Source organism: Lactuca sativa, chromosome 5 (genome assembly GCF_002870075.4).
Source record: "Lactuca sativa cultivar Salinas chromosome 5, Lsat_Salinas_v11, whole genome shotgun sequence".
Classification (NCBI taxonomy): domain Eukaryota; kingdom Viridiplantae; phylum Streptophyta; class Magnoliopsida; order Asterales; family Asteraceae; genus Lactuca; species Lactuca sativa.
The window spans coordinates 336,335,919-336,359,545 of record NC_056627.2 but is presented as its reverse complement, the minus strand read 5'-3'; the positions used below and the strand labels follow the sequence as shown (position 1 = coordinate 336,359,545).

The 23,627-nt window shown below is 37.0% G+C and overlaps 1 long non-coding RNA gene across 1 annotated transcript; it reads right to left on the bottom strand.

Annotated features, from left to right (window-relative positions):
• Window positions 1-4,201: 4,201 nt before the first annotated feature.
• On the bottom strand, window positions 4,202-6,502 carry LOC122198161 (uncharacterized). The gene is made up of 4 exons (XR_006192041.2): window positions 6,245-6,502; window positions 5,525-5,623; window positions 4,463-4,657; window positions 4,202-4,320 (listed from the first exon to the last, which is right to left on the bottom strand). It is a non-coding gene; the product is annotated as an uncharacterized LOC122198161 (long non-coding RNA).
• Window positions 6,503-23,627: the final 17,125 nt, after the last annotated feature.

Here is a 23,627-nt window from a genome sequence, read left to right as displayed (position 1 = left end):
CGAAGAAACAACTTCACAGTGAAGAAAAAGACATGTTTTCACTGTGGAGCACCTGAACATATTGCCCAAAACTGTCCAAATCGCGCATACGTTCCCTACTACGCACAAGGGTGGCAGAACGCGCGAAGAGGGAGATACTCCAACAGATACCTCTCAAGGTTACGTTCAGACAATGGCGACTGGAATGCCTAGAAGGCTAGGAATCAATTTCACAAGGCCAAGAATCAAAATCCCATGGGCAAAAAGGGAATGTTGGCGAAAAAGCAAAATCCAAGAGATGCTCTTGTGAAGCCAAGACCAGTTAGGTCAAGGTCATCTCGGAAGCCAACTACAAGTTCAAAAGCAAGTATTGAGCCACCGATCAGATCGAAAAAGAAATGGGTTAAATCCAACTACAAATGGGTTCCAAAGGCTCACTCTCCCAAATCTTCTAACGATTCTAATATTTCTACATCTTTTGTTCGTGATAAGCCGGATATGTCATGGGAGAGAGTACCCTGCATTGATGACAAAGGTCGACCCAGTTTCAAAATGGACTGGGTTCCAAAGACCAATTGATCTCGCTCTATGTCGGAGCAGCTATGGAGGCATATCATCAAATTTCAGTTTGTTGCTGGTGGCTGTTCCAGACACATGATAAGAGGCATCTCTCAACTGTACAACATTCAGACCTTTGTTTGAGAGTATGTGTCCTTTTGCGGGAAAGGATGAAAGGAAGAGATCACAAATGGGGTTAGTGCTTAATGACATGAAGAATTTTCGGATCTGTTTTGAGATTATGTGTGTTGTTCTCAGACCTTCTGGATGTGAATTCAATCGGTGAATTACGATTTGCGTTTTCTTCTCTATACTCCTGAGTTTATCTTACTCTGATTCATTTTAAAGACAATCTTTTATAGTTTTTCTTTAGTAGGTGTCTGTTGGGAAGTGATATCAAGAATGTGATAACGGGCAGTCTAAAACATGTGTAAAAGACTGAATCTGAATTGTCTAGACTCCGTGTTCAATGTGCTGGTAGGCATGAAGGATTTGAAAGTGAGGATTTAGATAGGATTGTTTGGACTGACTATATGATGCTCGGGTAGATTGAGCAGTGAGATAAACACGGGAACCTACATGATACACTAAATTAAAACGCATCTAGAATAGTGGTTCAATTTTTCCTTGATGTACGGACTTATGTCCTTAATTCTGGTTCTGATAGGGCGACTAGGGGGTTCTGATAGAGTAGGTCTGTAGGAAATTAATTTCTTGCTTTCTATCTGTCAGTCATATGTTGCTTCCTCTGCGTGATCGGAAGATCCGACCTGGATTGCAACATATGCAACTCTATTTCTACACACCTTCTTATCTATGAAACTATCTCTATCTGTAAGTCATATGTTGTCCCCTCTACGTGATTGGAAGATCCGACCTGGGACACAACATATGCAACATTCTACCTCTCAATCCCTCTATCCTAGTTAGCCATATGTTGTCCTCTCTACACGATTGAAATATATCCGACCTGGACACAACATATGCACCCATTTCTAAATCTGACTTCCTCCTTAATAATTGTTTACTCACCTAAATTAAGGAGTTCATTGGAAGTTCTTGATAACGAGGGTATATCGGGAAGTGGGGAACATGTTCTAATGCAAATAAAATCGAACCATTTAGAGGTTGTCTTTAGATCTCGCTGCTTAATTTAAGTGGACAATAATACCCGGGGTCGTCGTCAGCTAAATGGTTTATTTAGAAAAGTTGTTAATATTCTTCGTGTTTAAGTGGACCACAATACCGACAATTGACTGGATCTATTCATGAAGGTAAAGGTACTGATAAACAAGTTTAGGCTGTCTCACAACTTTAATCCCGAATATTTTTGTTTTTGTTAAATTTGTTCATAGTTTTTCTCTATGCACAAATTTAGGCGGAGAATTAAAAAAAATCAAAAATCAAAGAAAAATCAGAAAATTTCAAAAATCAAACAAAAATCAGAAAATTAAAAATCCAAAAATAATGTTATTTCTATTTTGTTTTTGTTTTAAGTTTTCTTTTAGTTTTGTTTTGTCTTCAAGAGAGATTTCAGGTATTGATAAGACTCATGGAGACTGTATCGAAGAATTTTTGAGCCAAGGCTTAATTCGTGATCATCGAAGAATTCTCATTCGAAGGAGCAAGAAATGAAGATTATTCTTTCGACATTCAATCTTTCAACCCCAGAAGCAAGGTAAAGCTGAAATTGAAGATTATGTGACAGATTGCATTGAAGCCTCCTCAATCAGTCTACTGCTATCGTTGTACCTGCTAAAGTGATCCAGAATATTTGTTCTCTCTAATGTTCTCTCTAAAGATTCTCAAGCTGAAGGTGCTATCTTTCAAGAATCAGTACAAGAAGCCTCCTTACTCAATGTGCATTCAATGTCAAATTCTAAAGAAAAGCCCAACTGCTCAAGATGAAGTCATTCATTGAAGATTCATCAAGTTCATCTTGAAGTTGTGAAGAATTTGAAGATAAATGTTGAAGCTAAGCTCTCAATGAAGATTAACAAGAAAAGCCAGCTACTTTTTTGGGGAAGCTTGTTGGGTCATTTAAAAAAGAAAGTTATAAACCAAGGGGGAGATTGTTGGGTCAAAAATATGGTTTATACTTTACTTTTCTAGGAAATTGTATTTTTATGTAATGTTTATGAGTTTACGGTGAGATGGTCTGTTTACGGCCGTAAACAGGTTTACAGCCGTAAACCTATTTCTGATCGTAAACTCATTAGGCCCATATTCCCCTTGTATATATGTAGGTGTTAGAGGTGAGGAGTAGAGATTGATGAACGTGAGAAGAGAGAATCTAGAGAAAAGAAGAGAGCTTTTTGTATGTGTGAATCTTGTGTAAGGAACTTAATTCGTATCATCAATACATTCAAGATTCATATTCTTCTTCTTCTTCTTCTTCTTCTTCTTCTTCTCTTCTATTTGATCTGACATCATCCGTTTGATTGGGATTCCGCACCATCAAACGGATCTGATTGATACACAGACAGATTGGGGGCTTACAATGATTTATGTATAAATTTGTGTGTTAATTTTCTTATATATATATATATATATATATATATATATATATATATATATATATATATATATATATTCTTGTATACATTTGTAAGAATCCACTAGTTTTATAATTCTTTTGCATTAAATTCAAACGAGTGGATTATTAGGCTTTATTAGACTATGAATGTAGTATTTAAGTTGTTAATACATGACTTTGTTTACAGATATTATTTGGAAGAAATGACGGCTACTATGTTGATACAGGTGGTTGGTGGCGGCATGTGGTGATAGAGTTTGAGTTTTTGACTTCTTTGAATTAGTGATTTATTGTAAAACAATTTGTTTTAAGTTGTGAATTTTTTGCATTAAATTGTAAATGGAATGTGTAAAGTTGTATTTTACATAAGTTTTGTGTTAAAATATGAGAGCTTATACGAATGAAAATATTAGACTGTAAAAATTATAAACTTGCCCTCTTCGTACCAAAAACACAAAAAATTAGGATTGTAACATGTTTAATAATAGTATCATGTACATATTTACTAACTAATTGGGGTTCTTAGGGTTCTTAATATTTTATAGTTCTCATTTAAACCACTCCCTCTCCCCCTCTCTCTCTCTCTCTATATATATATATATATATATATATATATATATATATATATATATATATATATATATATATATATATATTGGTGAGTTTAATATAGAATCAAAATACATCATAGAACCATAGAACAACATGAAATTGACCAATGTTCATAACTAAACATACATGTTCATTATTGTACATATATATATATATATATATATATATATATATATATATATATATATATATATATATATATATATATAGAGAGAGAGAGAGAGAGAGAGAGAGAGTTAGGTTCATTTTAGTTATTTTAAAAAAGTAATTAATGCATATTAAATGCTGAAGATGTAATTAATATCCATTATATCTTCAATATATAATATGCATTAATTACTTTTTTAAAATAACTAAAATGATTGGTCTATAATCAATCATACATGTACACAATAGATAGTGAAAACAAAATAACCTAACCCTATATATATATATATATATATATATATATATATATATATATATATATATATATATATATATATATATATATATATATATATATATATATATTAGTGAAGATTTTAGACCATGCCAAACACGACCCAATGATTTAGCTAAAGAAGATATTTATGTATTACGTCAAATGAAAGTACTCTGTATCCAGATTTGCATTTGCCTCCTAATTCCATGAGCTGGTTATAATCAAAATCAAAGGATAATCTTAAGAAGAGAAATTCACAATGTATTGTAAAGCTGGTTCGTTTATATCTTGAATCTGAAAAAAAAAAATCCAATTGTCTGCTTATATGGAAATAAAATATTAACAAAAGTTACCTTGTTAAGCAATGTTGATTTTTGGCAGCCGTATTTTCAAGAGTAGTGGTGACCATGTTGAGAAGAAAACGAATTAGGGTTGATGTGGGTTGTTAATGTAGCGTTTCAAATAGATAGGGTAAGTCAAGAGGAGGCATGCTTATCTTTGGTTGATTTAAATGAGGACTTTTGTTTCTCAATATTTATATCCTTCGCCTAAAAGTGAAACATGGATCATAGGATTAGAGAAAATGATCAGACTAACGGAAGAAAAAATATTAACACACCAATAGTAGCTCTATACATTATGGATTAAGCTTACTTCATAATTTATATCAAATATTACAAAAAAAAACCATGTCGTGTCTATATGAGCCAAGTGATCCAGATCAACACACAAAGTATACAAGCTTTTTTCTATTCGTTTATCACTTAAGTATTTGTTAGCCACAAAATCCAAGAAATTAAGAGAAAACTATTGTTCAACCAGCTCAGGTAGTTTTTGTTTCACATGCTTGTACTTATTGGAGTAATCTAGAGGTTAACCACTTACAAATGAATTACAGTTTGACAACCTCTTCAACGATCCTCTACTAATTCTAGAGTTAGGACACTAACAAAATTTAAAACAAATCCAAAAGTCAACATGAAACAAAATATCATAAACTCTGTTATCTTTAGAAATGCCAAGTATCTAGCCTCTTCTATTTTCACATTATTTTACATTCTTAATTTCTTATTGGAGGTAACTCAACTCATAAGTTATGTCCTTTATTATATAGCTGAAAATAGTGTATTTGAAGAATACCAAAGAATGTGGCTCAAGGTAATATAGAAATGTTAAAGTATGTTGTTTGTCTTGATTCAACACCTCTCAAGCATGTGATGTGGTGACGTGAAGGAAAAATATATTGTTTATGCTGATTGTTACCGGGGAAAAGTTCTCTAACCACATCTTTCTGAATAAAGGTGGTACATGATAGTATGTTTTAGGGAATGGAATACCAAATATAAAAAAAGATTCAAAAGTAAAATAAAAAAAAAAAGATGTTACATAATTACTAAATTCACCGAGAACCTAACCTGGAGTTCATGTCAAGTCTCTCTTGGATTCATTTAAACCTAAGGTGCGACCAGACCAACTATTCCCACATTCCTTGTGTCAAAGTGTGGACCAATATTCTGTCAAGTCAATTAAAAACCATAGATTAAAAAATCAATATCTTATTTTAATTAACCGCAATTAAATAGTATGTTTATAATGTAAGTCTAGACAAAATCTTCATATAAGTATGTAATTTGCAAAGTTTTATTGCATGTTCTTAATGGTAGGTGTTAACATAAAAAAGCAATAAGAAGGATAAAATCAAATTAGTTGTGACAAAGTCAAAAAATATTGTTTGTAATCTAATAACTTTCAGCTGCACTTCGTCTTTTAGAACTGCAGAGGTTGATATCGACATATTAATACTTAAAGTTCAAGAATAACCAAAATTTCGATTATTTGTAAAAATAATGAATACTATTTGACGTCCAAGTGCATCACCCCGAAAGTGTTCTAAGAAAACCCCAACAAGAAATACGAAAATGGAAACATAAATCTTAAACTTTAAGAGGCATAAAATTCATGTCAATAAAAAACCCATCATCAAAAGAGGTATTAAAAGTGATATACTATTGAAACTGAATAATCAGCTTGTAGAAGCTTATGAACATGGACACATAAATTCTGAAAGAAAACATTTGAAAATCAAAAAATGGAAAATAAGGAAGAGGGGTGCAAAGGGAGTTCTTTTAACTCACCATAGATGCATTGAAGATACGATACTCGTTTAGCTGAAGCTTTAGGTTATGTTTTTTGGCAGGCTCATCAAGTGGGTCGGTGTACTTTATAAAACAAACTCTACCACCATAATTGCATCATTGAGCAGTCTCTTTTATACATTTTTCCGTACACCCGGAGGTCATAAAAAGAATGAAATGGAAATTCATACTTAGCATCTAAATTATGAAGGAAAATGATCCTACTTTTCAGGTAATGTGAAATAGAAAAGGTAAAATGAAGGACGAGGTGGAATCATACCATCATTTTCAACTAATTTAGCACCATGATCAACATCAAGCCATTTATAGGAGGTACCACCATTTGTCATCATCATCAGAACCCCAAAATCATGCAATCCTTCATATAGAAGCATTATATTTCAACCAACAGATGAAAAGAGCCCTACATATGGTAATGTTGATTTCAAGACAGTAGAGATACACAAACCTACTGGTTTCTTCCCCGAATTCATTAGGTCTTGGGGTTATAACATTAATATGCATGACCCGTTGACTTCTATTGGGGAGCTCCATAGCTTCTGTCGCAAGTAAACCGAAAGTATCAAATGCAATAGGTATAAACGTGTGTTGATTTTCCATGCATGCTTTCTCATGTTTTGCCACTTTGCATGATGTAACTTTTAAAGCAGCTTGCCCACAGTGAAAACCTCACTCCCCAAGCCCAAAAGAGGGGAAATCCCAATTAGATCCACGCATGCATTCTTCCCTGCATCCTATCCAAATACTAAAACATCAACTAGTCTAAGTGTTGATCTTCCTTCTAATGGGTCAGTCAGAAAGTTAAGAGGTGCCTCTTTCTTGGAAAAAACCTTAGCGCACCTAAATATGTCGAAAAGAACATCCTAACTAGATCGTTTCGGTACTTGAAACGCGAGAGCTCTGTATAATGAGCTTCATGCTCCCCAAAGGAGTCCAAGCAAACCTTGCGACAAACAGGGAAAGTCTCATCAGCCGGAAATAAAGGGATCATAAGGCGATACTTGAGGATGGCTACTCCACTGGCAACATATGCTAGCCAAGACTGCCAATAGGAATAGTCATAAGAAAATCTTGAGCGTGTGGGGCCCTCTGACTCTCAAAAATTGTTTTCTACCTAATCTTCATGTCGAAGTGAATTTGCATGTCTTGGAAAATTTTACTAAAAAGGGCACTCGCCAATTAGTGTTGGGCTTTTGGAGGGACAGTGTCCTTATTAGTGAAACCGATGAAGTCAAAGCCCAAAATCGTATCATGAAGACAGGCAAAAGCACAAACATAATCTGAATCCATACAGCATATGTCTATATCTTGTATGATATGGTCTTGTAACACATACGATTAAGCTCGTGAGGCCACAAAAGCATAAGAGGAAACCTCTACAGTTGAGTACAACCCCAAACCACCAAACCTAATTGGTAACGAAGCTAGTCGCCATTGAAGGTCCCCAAAGAAAGGACCCCTACAAACAACAATTTCCTCAATCAACGTACATAACCCTTTATCAAAACACAAAGCATCCTCTTCTATGCGAACGGTATGGCATGTCCTCAGGCTAAAGAAAAGTTTGGTGATGCCCATGCAAGATCGAAGCAAAAGGGGATCACTTTGCGGGTCATGTAACTGTGGTAGAACGTGCATCATATCAATAGCCTTGGAAGCCCTCTTCATGGCTAACCCACTAATAAAACTCACATCTCCACTAGCAGCTCCCCCGAAGAAGCCTCACCCCCAATAACGGTCGCCCAATGTCAGCAGGGAATAAATCTGTATGAAGCTTCCTACAATCACATGAAGGCCAAAATATCTAAGTTATCTTATATTAAGCTCAAGATCCATTTCTGGGTCGGCCACCCTAATTATGTCTAATAGTTTAGCCAGCTTCTCTAAATCTCCAATAACGGTCCCATCATCAAGGTACCTGTAACATCCAAAAAATTTCAATAAATTTAAACCTTTCAAAAGCAACCCCTTTATTAATAAAAGTTTTTATAAACTATTATTTACAAAACATTATTTAAACAAAGTCTCCCAAGATCCAGTTAGTTGTAAAACCAAGGATGTGTACGGTCACACCTTTGCCTTGCCATGGTCCACTGAAGTACCAGAAACCATAAACCAACTGTAACATGAAGCTTAGTGAATTCCCCAAAGTACCAACACACAATCAAATAACACACATAATATAACAGAATGTATTGGGTTCACAGCTAAAAGATTGGATTACCAAATCGGATTACCCTTGAGCCCATAATATTAGTCTAGCTTACCAGTCAGGCCCTCTACTCATATATGGCTTGCTCTTGAGCCCACACCATAAGTATGGCTTGCCCCTGGGGCCCACAATTATGTTTGGCATATAATGTTCAACCCTCAGTATGAGTCTGGCATACCAACCGGTCCTCAACTCGTATCTGGAATGCCACTCAGCCCTCAATATGAGTATGGAATTCTATGTCCATCCCCCAGCTCATATTTGGATTTCTCCAATACCCTCAAGCCCTCAGTACGAGTCTGGCATACCACCAGGTCCTCAGCTCGTATCTGGAATGCTACTAAGCCCTCAGTATGAGTCTGGCATGACCTACCCAACCCTTAGCTCATATCTGGAAGACTCTAAGGTTTGTTGGCTATAGCACGAAGCAGTACAACCTCAATCCAACACAATATGCTGGCAGATAACAAACATATATAGATAATCGTGCATACATAATCATAGGTAGTCCTACAGATCTACTAGACTAGCATATCAAAACTAGTATGAATATCTATCCCATACTCAGCATATCAAAAATATCAGGCTATTAAACCACTGGGCCAGCCTTGGTGCCTTCGACCCAAAAGTATAGCGAGGAAACTCGCCTCATAAGCAGCACATAACTGATAAGTTCTGACTCCGAATCTCAGCTCTCAACTCAAATGCCTACAACCATTAAATAACCAATTCCATCAAAATCCCAGTAATACCCAAAATACCATTAAGGTCAAACTTGGTAAAAGTCAAAGTCAACGGTCAAGGTCAACAGTCCATGTTGATCCAACACGCTGTGTTTACTAGCAAACACACCATGTTTCGATAGCATCCAGACGATTGGGAAAACTCCAGCCAACACGCCGTGTTGGCTTTGAAAAGGCGTCGTGTTTGCCTAAGTTCCAACAACTTAATACATTAAGTTGTTCTCATCGATTCCAAGAACTACAAGGCTCAGATCCGGACCTGAATGCTATCAAGAAGGATAAAGCTTCCAACTTTATCCTTTCGGACTACTCCAAGGGTCTCAAAACCCAACCACAAGGCTTGAAGGTTCAAAGGCTTAACCAAGAAGCACTAAATCATTGAAGTCAGAAATCCATCCTTTTCAGAAGAGATTCTAGCACCAAAACCATCCCTAAAGGTCGATGCTTTATAAACATGCATTTCCAATGCATGTCTTGAAGCCAAAATAGGTCAAAAATGGGGGTTTATGACCTACCCTCCATGCATGGCATCAAAAATCGACCATAGGCCAGTTCCAAGACTCTACAAGGTCACTTAGACCTGGAGACTCATAAAGTTGCTAACTTTATGAGATCCAACCATTCCCTCACTCAAGAACAATAAGAAAAAGGGCCAAAACTCAAGATCTAGGAACAGAGAGGAATAAAAATCGGATCTTGGAAACTTACAAATGTCCAGAAGAGTGCTAAACTAAAGGATGTTGACTTACTTATTGGATCCTTACTTCCTTCTTCCAACTCCTTCCTTATTTGGCTCCAAAAACACCACACTAAATCACAAATAAGAGGGAAAGATGATTAGGGTTCTCAAGGGTCGATATGGGGAATTGGAGGCTGATAAAAGACCACCTCTTGGGACTTAAGGATATTATATAGGGTGCAAAACCCTAAAAATTAGGGTTATCTCAACCAGCCGCCAACATGCCGTGTTGCTCCATAAACAGGCTTTGTTCACCTTCAAGAAAGTCGCGTTTCTTCAATTTAGACACACCGTGTTGGTTCCTCTAACACGCCGTGTCTAACCCTAAAAAGGGGTTTATTTCCATAATTATTCTTCGAGATTCCTGGTGTTACAACTCTTCTCCACTTAAATTAGATTTTGTCCTCAACATCATTCTTTACAATCTCCCCTACCGAACTAAAGATCCTAACTGAATTCCCTGAACCCCAAAATGACTAGGGAAGTCACCCCGCTCAGATGACCGCCCACCCTTACTGATGTCAAATCTAGAAAATAGAAGATACCTAACCGCTATACCTGAAACTGAAAACGCTGAACAATGTTAAACTCTATGATAGATAGCACCAAACAAAATTGTCCCGACAAGGACTAAACTTCACAACCAGAACCGAACAACCTATCTAGCTTGAACGAATTACAGATACCTAAGAACATAAATCGCCGACCACCTACCAGATCCCTGATAAAAGACAACCATCACTACTAAGCTCAAAACTAGCAATTCAATATCTGAAAAGAACCCAATCACATAAATCACAAATCTTCCATTACTCCAAAGCCCCTAAGATGCACCAAAATCCTTTAATTAACCCGCGACTCCCTGACACGTGACTCCAACCACTGCTCCTATGAGCAAAGATGAGAATTCCAGGAATCCCACATTTACCTACATTCCTTAATAATTCAGATGTACCCCCATCAAGCAAAGCACCCGATAAATTAACGAAGAACTTTGATTGGAGACTTCATAACCGGTTCCCAACCTTGATAATCAACACCTCATAACAACTTGCGGGCAATCGGGATTATAATGCAAAAATTACGAGAGACTTTCTAATAGACGACCGATACTTCTAACCACCTTTAATTGTTCCCTTTATCCAAACCAGCTGATTGTGTCTCCCGAATTCCAGTAATGCATCAATACCGAATGTACCATACTCAGATGACATCAAAAATCATGATCACTAGGCCCGCAACCAATGTCTGGAATACCCTTATGAGGTCCTCAGCATAGGCCTGGATTGCCACCGAGCCCTGAACATGAGTCTGGAATGTCTCACCTGGCCCTTAGCCCATGAATGGAATGCTCCTGCTATCACGTTGATCTTGTCAACATTACTTATTCCGCATGGCACTCGCGACCCACATCATGAACCAACTGGCTCTCAACCTCTTTCCACCTCCTTGCAGGGACCTAAAGAACGTTCCTTCAACACTAACCGAGCATAACAATGCCATAACTATACCATAATTTCTTCACATAACAAGATGCTACCAATGCAAAACTCAACGAAATCATGGTCACACCCGATCTAAGAATAGGATAACCGGTTGTACCCTTGATCCAATTTCAAGGCTGTTACCCCCAATCAAATAATTCGATCAAAGCCCCAATGCTATCTTGTCCAGCCCACATACACACAATGAATTTCCACAATACATATCCTGATGAACCTATAACCTCATCCAAAAAGGGCAGAAATACCAAGGTTCTATCGAACAACGAACCCCAATATTCACAGAAGACATTCTCATGATTGATCAAAACAAGATTCCACACTTGATTGAGACTAAACAGGTTCTACCAACATGCAACCAACTTGAGAAGGTTTCTAAAACGACTCTAATTGCTACCCAGTCCAAGACTGCTATGAACCAAAATTCCACACTGCCTGAGAGGGTAAGCATACCCAGAGACCTAAGGAACCTAAAACATATTAAAATTGATGATAAGATGACACATCGAGAGAACCAAAACCCTTGGAGGGTTGAATGCACCAAATTTCAAAACTGATTCCTTGATCGATCCCTATCCCAAACTAGACTATAATTAGAAATCTTTACACCCAACTGACAATTTTCCCTCCACGACCGATATTCAACCAGGGGTAATCCCAATGGTTCTTATCTATTCATTGGCACCCCCAATAGGAATCAATATATGAAATGAGCTCCTTGATCACTCCCTTCCCGATAAGCGAAAACATGTGAGTCTCCTCTACACATGCATACGGTCATTACCCATTATATACCTCTTCCTTGACCTAGCCCTGAACCGAGATTCCACATACTCGCATCGCGGGTCACTAAAAACCATTCCTCAATACTACCATCCCGAACAGATCAAAAATCATCCAAGCAGAATACCCAGTTCTCCGCCACTTAGGCTTCGAACTACTACCCACTGGTTATGAAACCGAAAAATAACTCACCTTGCTCAACTAGGTACAACCATCCCCAGACCCCGGGAAAGAATAATACACACATGGTGGTCTTCCATATAAGGATCACACAAATCCAAATAGAATCCTAAATTTCAGCTAAAGATCTCCAAAATTTCTCAACCATGACTACTTATCACTAAGGATCCCTTACAAGAGCCTAAATCAATACGGACTTATGGTCCCACAACATACACTCCTTGCCTGCACTTGCAACCACCAGACCAATGCCCGACCTGCTATACTGAAAACCACAGACCCTTAATCACTTCACAAAGCATCCATAACACAACAATTTATCTACAAACTACCGCGCTGACATCCTCTCTCTAAACACTGCGTCCAACAGACCCAAGTTGGGCTTACATCCCAACCTTGGACGTCACAAGCCTACTCACTCCTTCCATGAACTCGGAAACTGAAAGGGAAAATCCCAACCATAGTTAACAACATACCAACCATCAATCAACCACTTGACTTCCAGCTGCAATCCCCAAACCGATCATAATGGTCGATCCATCCTTGAGTCCTTTAACTCAAATGCATGGTCTTGAACAGAACCCTCAAGACCTCAAAACCAATAAGCTCATCTATATCTGCACTAATTAATCCAAACCAATATCGCTGCTGGGGCTGAACCATTACCTGACCCAACCTCAAGCCCGAGCAACCAAGACCAAGATTGACAGATACAGAGCTACTGCCATGGATCATGGTATCCAACCATGTTATCATCTCACGACCGACCCTTAGAATCCCCAAAACTCTCCTTGATTCTAGTATGGATCCTGTGCTTCCAATAGTACGGGCCCAATACTACATTCCACACCTATCCATAGCTTCCTCACGGATCATCTTGGGTCCTCTAAGACCTACTCATGATAATACCCCCAATACCCGCTCAATAGCGAAACAACCACACTAAGATACTACCTAGGCTCTCCTAGGATCCCCCCCATTTCCCTTGCCATCAGCTGCTGAAGAACTCCTCATAATGTCAGTTAGCTACTTCGTAACCACAATCACAGGTAATAAAGCTTAGATAATCCTTCAAGTAAAAGACTCATCCCTACAATGGTTGGAATCAGACAAGAGCTGTGCAATAGGGTTAAACCCATCATTCTGAGATTATTCAAGCTTGATTACATGTGACCCTACAAGTTCACGCAACAAATAACTCACATCACTTATATGTCCCACAAAGCACAAAGCAAGCAGCATTCGAGTAGTGGAGTCGACTGACATTAAACATAATAAAATTAGACGAATTCTCATACGAAATTCCGATCTCTATCTCCCAGCATCTCGGATACACACTAGCATACTCATGCACTCTATCCTTATTCCCTAGAGGAAGGCTAGACATATCGCGACTGGCCGGCTGACCTAACATAATTCATCCAACCACCAGATGTCCCACAACCCTCCATTGGTGCCAAATAACTATCGCATGAACACTATCATATACTACACAACTTAAACAATATTAGGATAAAAGATTCAATATTGCAATGGTTGGACTCAGACAAGAGCTGCGCAGCAGGACCAAATCCCTTACCCTATGGCCATTTAACCCATGTAGTATGTGACTTATTGCATTCACTTAATATTTTCTTCACACACGAAAGAGTCATACAACAATCAATAAGGCATTGTACAAGAGATAAGGCATCATATATCAAGAAATTCTATCATACGATTCTTGAAGATCCATATCCTATTACTAGCATGATGTTCTAACATATCACAACATAATATCAAATAACTTTGTGGTAATTTGGGGTCTACTTAATAGCTCCGGCTGATCATACACATGACATCCTACTTGTTTATTTTGAAAACCATTTGAAAATCATTTTTAAAATCTTTTTCCTTAGTCTGAGACAGGATTCACATGAGTGTTCCTTCAATTCACTCAAACCAAGGCTCTGATACCAACATGTAACATCCTAAAAATTTCAATAAATTTAAACGTTTCAAAAGCAACCCCTTTATTAATAAAAGTGTTTACAAACTATTATTTCCAAAACATTATTTAAAATCAGGGTCTCCCAAGATTCAATTAGTTGTAAAACCAAGGATGTGTATGGTCACGCCTTCGCCTTTCCACAGTCCACTGAAGTAACTTAAACCATAAACCAAAACTGTAAGCACGAAGCTTAGTGTGTTCCCCCAAAGTACCAACACACAATCAAATAGCACACATAATATAACAGCATGTATTGGGTTCATAGCTAAAAGACTAGATTATCCTTGAGCCCTCAGTATGAGTCTGGCTTGCCTATTGGGCACACAGCTCATATTTGGCTTGCCCATGGGGCCCACAACTTATGTCTGGCTTGCTCCCTAGCCCAATTAGTCATTAGACTGCATACAATGTTCAAACCTTAGTACGAGTTTGGCATACCACCAGGTCCTTAGCTCGTATATGGAATGATACTAAACCCTCAATATAAGTCTGGAATGCCCTACCTAGCCCTTAGCTCATATCTAGAATACTCCAAGGTTTGTTGGTTATACCACGAAGTCGTACAACCTTAACCCAACACAATAGGCCGAAAGATAACAAACGTGTATAGATAATCATGCATACAGAATTATAGGAAGCCCTACAGATCTACTAGACTAGCATATCAAAACTAGCATGCATATATATCCCATACTCAACATATCAACAACATCAGGTTATCAATCCAATGGGTCGGACTTGGTGCCTTCGACCCGAAAGTATATTAGGGAAACTCACCTCATAAGCAACACAAAACTGATAAGGTCCAACTTTGAATCTCAGCTCTCAACTCAAATGCCTACAACCATCAAATGAAAAATTCCATCAAAATCCCAGTAATAATCAAAATACCCTCAAGGTCAAAGTCAAAGTCAACGACCAAGGTCAACAACCATTGTTGACCCAACACACCGTGTTTACTAGCAAACACACCATGTTTTGATAGCATCCGGACGATTGAGAAAACTCCAGCCAACACGCTGTGTTGGCTCTGCATACATGCTCTGTTTGCTCAAGTTCCAGCAACTTAATACATTCAACTGTTTTCTTCGATTCTAGGGACTCCAAGGCTCAGATCTGGACCCAAATTCTATCAAGAAGGAAAAAGCTTCCAACTTTTTTCTTTGGGACTACTCCAAGGGTCCCAAAACCCAACCACAAGGTTTGAAGGTTCAAAGGGTTAACCAAGAATCACTAAATCCTTGAAGTGAGAAACCCATCCTTTTCAGAAGAGATTCTAGCACCAAAACCATCCCCAAACGTCGGTGCTTTATAGACATGCTTGTCCAATGCATGTCTTTAACCCAAAATAGGTCAAAAATGGGGATTTATGACCTACTCTCCATGCATGGCATCAAAACTTGACTATAATCCAGATTCAAGACTCTACACGGTCACTTAGACCAGGAGATGTTGCTAACTTTATGAGATCCAACCATTCCCTCACTCAAGAACAACAAGAAAAAGGGCCAAACTCAAGATCTAGGAACATAGAGGAATAAAAATCGGATCTTGGACCCTTACAAATGTCCAGAGAAGTGCCAAACTAAAGGATGTGGACTTACTTGTTGGATCCTTACTTCTTTCTTCCAATTCCTTGCTTATTTGGCCCCAAAAACACCACACTAACTCAAAAATAAGAGGGAAATATGATTAGGGTTCTCAAGGGTCGAAATGGGGAGTTGGAGGATGATAAAAGACCACCCCTTGGGACTTAAGGATATTATATAGGGTGCAAAACCCTGAAAATTAGGTTTTTCTCAACCATCCGCCAGCACGCCGTGTTGCTCCATAAACACTCCTTGTTGACCTTAAAGAAAGTCACGTTTCTTCAATTTAGGCAAGTCGTTTTGGTCCTCCAACACACTGTTTCTAACCCTAGAAAGGGGATTTGTTTCCACAATTATTCTTCAAGATTCCAGTTGTTACAGTACCAATAATGAAGAAAAAACTTGCAATTGTCTCTAATTTGACGTATAAGTGGATGCAATACAAGAGCAAAATGAAGTGGTCCCAAAGGGTCGCCTTGCTGGACTCCAGTAGTGGACCAAATATGCTTATCTCCCAAATATAACCTTGTTACACATGTATATAAGAATTTGAACCACAAAGAAATGGAAGGGCACCTCATCCTGACCTTATGAAGTAAGCCAGATCTATCCACTAAATTGAAGGCATTTAATAAATCAACAGTAAGCATTGCAAGAGATCCATCATCATGATGTATAGCATCATCTCCACCCGACACATCTACTCCAAATTGAAAGTCATTAAGGTATTGTGTCATTTCTTTACCAAATAATAAAACATATTCCATTGTCAAGTTTTATGAGCGGAGTAAGAGGTTAAAATGCTACAAATTCTGCCAGACATGACGACATCTTCCTCTTAGCCACAGATTAATCACTATGTTGATTGCATGTAAGAGATATATGGCTATAGCAGACCCCTCCCCACATAGAGCCTCAAAAATGTGTTGAGCTCTCAAGCCGTCTCTGCCACACGAAGTTCCTTTAGGAAACAATTTAATACAACCAAGGACGTTTTCAATAATGGGAGGCTTAGAATAAATGGTGCTCAGCATGGATGGGGGTGGCTTGTATGGCTTCTTAGCCTCTACATCTTTGAAAGTGTCACTCTCGTGTGAAGCAACACTCGAGGACCACAACACTTTCATTGATGTTGTAAAATGTCCATCAGCAACCTTATGGAGACATTGTCTAAGATTGGTCTTGACCTTTGTTCTGTCCTCTTGAAAGTGATATGTTGTGTCGCCCGATGACCCAAGACCAACATTATCGAACATATTTTTAACTAATGTGACAATATTGTCCTCTTTCTCCCATGTAGCTAAATAGTTCAATATAAACTTTTTTTTAAGGATTTCTTGTACCCAAACCTATTTTCTTGTCTATTCTTAGGATTGAAAAACTACAAAGTACACCAGGGAAGAAGCAATAGCCTAACCCACGATTCAACAGACTTGGGGTGAGCGACGACCTTGTTAAGACCTGCTTGCAACACTTGAGAAAAATCCATACAACAACTATGAGTGATGCTACTGACGTTCGTGATAGGTGCCTTGAAAATACTCACGTAGCTCAACATCCAAACGCATCCCTTCAAGTACTACGGTTTGATGCCCTATGGAAGCCGGTTTTGAAATGCTAATAATATATCCACTCATGTCGTCGACCCCACCAGCAATTTGTGCTAGACCATCAGGGTGGTGGAAAAAACGACTCAATGCACGAATACTCATACAATTAGCGCATATCTATTGACCAAACGCGTTTAATGTTTCTTCTACATCCATATACAATTCATGGTCCCCAGAAATAGCCTCCCGCAACACATTATTACATTCATCAGAAGCATGGTGTAACCTATTAATATGTGATATCAAACGAGAAACCCCTTTAAACCCCACCTGACCATTTTTTGTGACACGTAAAATAAAACAACTTGAATAGAGTTAAAAATATGGTTGTAGTATTTGAAAATTTCACTTTGGCATTTTATCAAACACTTGGTGGGCAATGAAAAGAGAAGAGGGAAGGTACTGGTGGTATAGGGAACCGTATAGGAGACATACTTGGTTTTACAACCAAAAAGGAATAGGAAGAACTATCTATGCTTCACAACACACCCACATCTGAATGGAAGAAAAGAGGATGGAAAAACCTAGCAACATCTTTGAGTTTGTCGACATTTCAGAGTCGATGAGCTATACATTATTTGTAGATTAGAGAGGATATGTGGTGAATGATGGGACCTTATGTGGAAGAAACAAAAATAAAATGATGTAAGTGTTGGATTAGGTGTCTAAGCCCATAACTATAATTAGTATGTACTTGACCCGAGAGTAGCATAGTTCATTTGGGTTGCATATCACTAGCACAATTTGATAGGATGGACTTTTGAGAAGAGGTTATTTATGATTTGTTAATATATTATAAGTTCTAATATATTAACATGAAAACATACTATGATTTAATTAGTATTGATCAAGACTTAATTTGAAATTAATTTTGTGATCAAAAGAGACTAATTAAATGTAAGGGGATTGATTGGTAAATCATTCATTCTTATGGTGTGGGCTAGTGATCCATGATTCTTTAGGTTGGGCTAAACCAATGTTACAACCATGGATGATCCATGTAGGTTTAAACCCACGGAGCCTAAGGAATATGGAAGGTCATACACATTAGGGTTTACATGGTGTAACACTAATCTTGCCACACTATATAAGAAGCCCCTTAGCATCCAAAATGGTACACTAGTGATCCATTGGAGTTCTATGAGCCGATTTTGGTTGCAAGAACATTTCTCAAAAGCCATCCTTTGTCCAAAGGTGTGTCGTGATTCCATTAGAGGTGCAACACTTGGGGCACTAAGTTCTTAAAGGCAAAACACAAGAAGTTCTACACGCCACAACCAAGAGGTAACTTCATAACTCAATTTTATGTTGTTTATATCATTTTGTATGATAGTTCTAGGCTTAATGCTTTGGAAACAATATTGCATGTATAATTATAGAAAACATAGATCCAAAGCATTTAGGGTTGTATGTGCACCATAGGATGTTGTAATATACTAAAACCCATCAGTGGTATCAGAGCCTAGGATGTTTTCTATTATATTTGATGCAAAATGTGTTGTTTTTCAAAGTTGAAATGCTGCCTGACTGCCCTACTCGACGAGTCCATGCTTGGACTCGACGAGTATGATGAGTTTTTCCTTGGACTTTTCGAGTCCAGTATGGGGCTCGACGAGTTTCCTGTCCAGACAGTAGATTTTCGAGTTTTTTTTGGCCTGTTTTGGATTAGATTCATTACCACAAAATGTTTTAGTTCATAAAATCTGATTTTGTTGATATGGTAATGATGATTCTCATCCAAATAAAAGATAATTGTCAAAGTTTCAAGATTTTTATTAGTTTACATGATTAGGCTAATTTCTTGAAACTTGTTTGATATGAATTATCTTAACTTATGAGTTTAATTAGATCATAGGAAATTGTTTGATTTTGTTAGTTGGAATTTTTGATCTAATTGTTTTTGGTGAAATCCATAACTTGTCCTCAAGTCATGAAAAATGAAAGGTCTCATTTTTAAATGTCATATTAAATGGTTTTAAGTCGACCATAACTTGTCCTTAAGTTATGGAACTTGAAGAGTCTTTTACATAAATGTTTTATGAACTCCATAACTTGTCCTCAAGTTATGGAATGTGAAGACTCTTTTCATAAAACCTATATTAAACTCAGAAGTTATGGAAACCAAAAGTTTTTGAATAGTTCAAAACTTTCCCTCATGTTTTGGAATTTGTAAATGCAAAGTCTCTCTTTGAAACATTTAGTTCCAAACCCTAGAATTTTAAAAGTTTAAAATTCAACCCTTATACTATTATAATATTATAGGTTAATATTTATATATATTTATATGTATAAGAGTATTCAGTCTTATCATTAGTAGGCATCATTCACGAAGCCGTTCTATAAAGAGGGTATAAGCTTACTGCCTATAAAATGACAGTTTAAACGGGTATCCACTCTCACCCACCGCTTCTTTGACTGTGGATGGTCGTTAGCCGAACGGGTAGGATAGGACATTAATTCTCATTATAAGTATAATGATAATTATAAAGTAAATAAACATTTATTAAATTCCGAATCTTAGTTACTTTAGGAAAAATGTGAATTTGGTGCTAACCCATGAAATTGCACTTGAACTTTTTTTAATCGTTAGTGGAGCGTGTGTGGTTAACCGGCACACTAATCTGGGACTGACAGTGCGTGGCGAAGGGTAGCTTGATGTTAATCATAGATCAATGGAGCGTGTGTGGTTAACTGGCACATTAATTTGGTGGTTGTAACATTAAGTGTACCAAGCTAATTTGCATGGTTATTCACATCTTGTTTGTAATCCTCGGCATCCCAGTCACAAAATTGAAGGGCATAATCAAGATTTAAACATGCCATTGAAAATTTCAATGAATCTCAAAGGATATAGGAATTTCAATCCATTTAAAACTTAATAATCAATTTTATTTTTCATGGTGGAAATTGGTAAATCGTAATTTACCTACCTTCAAATATTTTGCAATTGGATTACGACATCCCTCTTTCGAATTGTAAAATATTGTGTTGGGTCCTAGCCTTAATATTTCATTTAGGTGTTATATTAAGGACTTAAATAAACTAACTTGAATTTCTCCCATATTGGATGTCTAGTTCAGACAACTATGGTCTTCCCAAATCTTTTGGAACAAGTTTTCCTCTTGAAGATGGTATCCTACATGGTGATCAAGGTGAAAGATTAATCCCTTTGTCGTGCATTAATGGAAATGGAAATCATACTTCACTTCCTCCACCTCCTCCAATTATTCTCCCTGACCCACAAGTTCGAAGACTTGAAAAGTTCAAGATCACTCAAGCCCTATTGGAAAGTAAACACCAAAATGCAAGGTCTGTGTATACTCATGTCTTGGAGATGAAGTCACATATTGATAGGCTAAGAGTATTTGGTGTCGTTGTCTCAAAGAATTTGGCTATTGACTGGGTTCTTCAGTCACTTCCCGAGTCTTATAGTGAGTTCATTGAGGACTACTATGTGACAAACCTCGACATGACCCTTATTGATCTTACCTATTTGCTTGTTCCTGCTGAATCAGCAATGCTTTGGTGCACTGGAAAAGAAAATTTGATTGGAAGATCTACTTCTCAAACTTCCAAGGACATTGACAATGGTAACATTGGAAGTCCAGAAAAGATTTTTCTTCCCAATGGAAAGGGATCGACCATAGTCAACCCGGTTGAACAAATGGTTAAGGGAAAGGCCAAATCTGAGATTGTTCCATATGTCATTCCCAATGTTCCTGTTTGTTTCTATTGCCAAGGAAAGGGGCATTGGAATCGAAGCTGTCCTAACTACCTGAGAACTTTAGTCAGATTATATGGTTTTGCTTCAGGTAAGTCCACTATCTAACTCTATTAAGTTCCTAATTGTGGATTCTTAATACATGATGTGACAAGGTTGCATTTTGATGTTTTGTAGGATCATGCAAAAGGAAGGAAGATTAATGGAAGAGTATGTTGAATCTTGTCGCGAAGATGTATTTCAATCGCATCGTTCGATGATCGGATTTTTGAGCTGCTGCTTAAGAGTTATGATAAATTGCATAGAAAAATGTGTAATAACATAGTTTTCATTTATAATTGCATTGTAAGGAAACATTTTTCCACATTTTATAAATAAATAAAGTTTTGTTTTTATTTTATTTTATCTCCTTGCAATGGCATTTGTGAAAATTGATGTTTGTTTGTTTCTATGTTAGCAATATGAATTTGATTCTTTCGTTTATGGTAGTGTCAAAATTTACCAAATAAGGAAAGATTCTCATCACCCAAGTTTCAGTTGGATAGAAACTTGGAATCATGCAACTTGTAGTGTGTGATGAATACGAATCTTCATCTTTGGGAAATTAATACTAATTCCTTGTTCATATGTATATGTGAGTCAAGTGAAGGACTAGGGGATCGGTTACACTGGGTGCGCGTTGGTTAGGCCCACTACAAAGAACGACAAGACTATTCGTCATGATTTACTAAAGTTTAGTAAATATGGTTATGCTTACAAGTTTAAGTATAATTATGAATCATTGGAAAAGTTTCAATGTATGGCAGAACGAATGAGAAGAATCAAATTAGGCAGAAAGATAAAAGTTTCTCCAATCCGAAAAGATGGGAGAGCACGTTAGTATCGTGTTTTATGATCATCTTAATGATTATGGAAAACCATATCACAATTGATCCTCTAAGGATATCTTAGTGCATTTGTATGGCTAAGAAGAGGAATCGTGAATTCTTGGAATGGTTAAATTAAAAAGGTGAATCATACTTCGTTCCAAATCGATTCTTAGAGTCATACTCCAAGATTGTGCCTTGAGTGACATAATCTTAAGGAGGGTTTAAAACACTCATCAAATGTAGAGTAAAATATTTTTTTTGCTCTTGTACATTTGAAATTGGTAAGTTGTGATGTTTTGGATAAAACAAAGACCAACTAAGACCAATGGTGTGAATTGGTTATCTTGATAAGAATCCGAACTAACTCTTGAATATTTGTTTGTCAGGGAATGGTTCATGACAAGAGAATCTTATATGTCAAGAGGTCAGTGGGAGTCTTAAAGATCTTGAAAGTTTCAAGAACTAATCAAGAATAAACCTAATGTTAATCACTAGCACATGACTTGAGGTTGTAACCTATCGTGTTGACATATTCTTGTTTCGGTGCCCATTCCAGTTAAAGTTGACTATGCATGTGAGTTCTATGAGTTCTCAATTGTTTGCATAACCACCTGGAAGCAATGGTAGGCCCTTGTGCTGGCAAGTGGCAATAAATTAAGATTGAACAAGTTCAGTCTATATGGGTTTGGATTTATCACTAACCATGTCTTGTGATTTTGGTTATGAGAAGTTCACATGGATAGGAACACATATACCATAAAATCTAAGTGTCATAAGGTTTCTCTCCAATTCATGAAAATGATTGTAACAAAATGCTTTCACTAAGTAGATTTTAAAGAGATAGCATTTGTGACATTTGCATTCTCAAATTCGATCATGATTACGACATCCCTCTTTATTGTTTGAATTGTGAGAAATGGAAAAAGGGTTTAAACATTTGGAACTTATTGTCATAAGTTCTGAATAGTTAAGACACGCATGGAAGCTATCTAAGGAAAGGTGTATGATTTTCAGATGCCTAAATAAAGTCTTATCGAAGTATCTCGTATCAGAAATCTGAACTTTGGTAATGAAAGTCAATAAGAATTGATTTCTAGAAGTCCAACTATTTTTTGAATACATGTCAAAGCTAGTGGCAGCATAAGTGTTATTCTAGTAAGATAATAATTATTATGATAGTGCGAGCATAATTATTATGGTAAGTGTTGCAAGTTAGCAATGTTAATTATCGGAAACAAAAGGTTTCAAATCGCAAAGTTGCAGGGTTTGAAATGTTGTTTTGCTATAACTAAGGGAGAGGAATTCATACTTCATTCCAAATCTAAAAGCTTAGATTGAGATTTTAATCAAATTTAGTCAAATATATATATATATATATATATATATATATATATATATATATATATATATATATATATATATAT